This window comes from Seriola lalandi, unplaced genomic scaffold, assembly GCF_002814215.2.
Source record: "Seriola lalandi dorsalis isolate HSWRI2012SDOR001 ecotype SW California unplaced genomic scaffold, Sedor1 jcf7180002052782, whole genome shotgun sequence".
Lineage (NCBI taxonomy): Eukaryota > Metazoa > Chordata > Actinopteri > Carangiformes > Carangidae > Seriola > Seriola lalandi.
In genome coordinates, this window is record NW_019523335.1 from 1 (window position 1) to 879 (window position 879).

The window sequence follows — 879 nt, forward strand, 5'->3', positions numbered from 1 at the left end:
CCAGGACACGAGGTGACTAAAACAACACAAACATTCAAACAAGTCAAAAAGTCCTTCTAAGAATGTCAGAGAAAAGATTACTAAATAAATGTTCAGTTCACCTAAAACAAAACCTGGATGGACAGTGTAATACACCAGAACCAAACATCCCCCACCCACAAAAAAACAAAAAAAATCCACTTTTTAACCAATTTTACAACCTTTATTTTCAAAGCATTCACTGCAGTCATTTTACAACGCTTGTAACACCCAAGAAACACAAGTTGGTTTTTTTTTTTAGTTAAACCCAGTCTGAAGCTTGAAACTTGAAAGCCAGGAGACTTTTAGCTTAGCACAGAACAGCTACCCTAGCTCCATCTCACAGTAACAAAATCTGATGAAGCGCAACTCTAAAACTCACAAATTAATATGTTGTGTCTGGTTTGTTTAATCCCTACTAAGACTGAATGACACGTTGCGATGTGCCAAGGGGTTATGTGCTGAACTACGTCTTGACCACCATTTGCAGTGCGAACCAGCAGAGAAAAAGTATTCCTTTTGGTCAAGGTTTCGCAACAAGATCCCACTATATAAAATGAAACACCACAGAGGCCTCAACACTATGATAGTGACTCAGTTAAGTAAAGTTATTTGGTAATTAACTAAAGTATTGGACAAATAGACCCAATGATGGTCTTAAAGGGAAGTTAAGGGATCACCAAAGTTTTTACAATTCATTCTGAGGGCGACATGAATGTACCTAATTTCAGAATAAGCTACCAAACAGCTTTTGAGAAATTTTCCTCAAAACCTCAACTTCATGATGGCACTAGGGTAAAATACAAAGGATGACCAAAGTCAGTACCAGATTTCATGGCAATTCATCTTATGGTTGTTGAG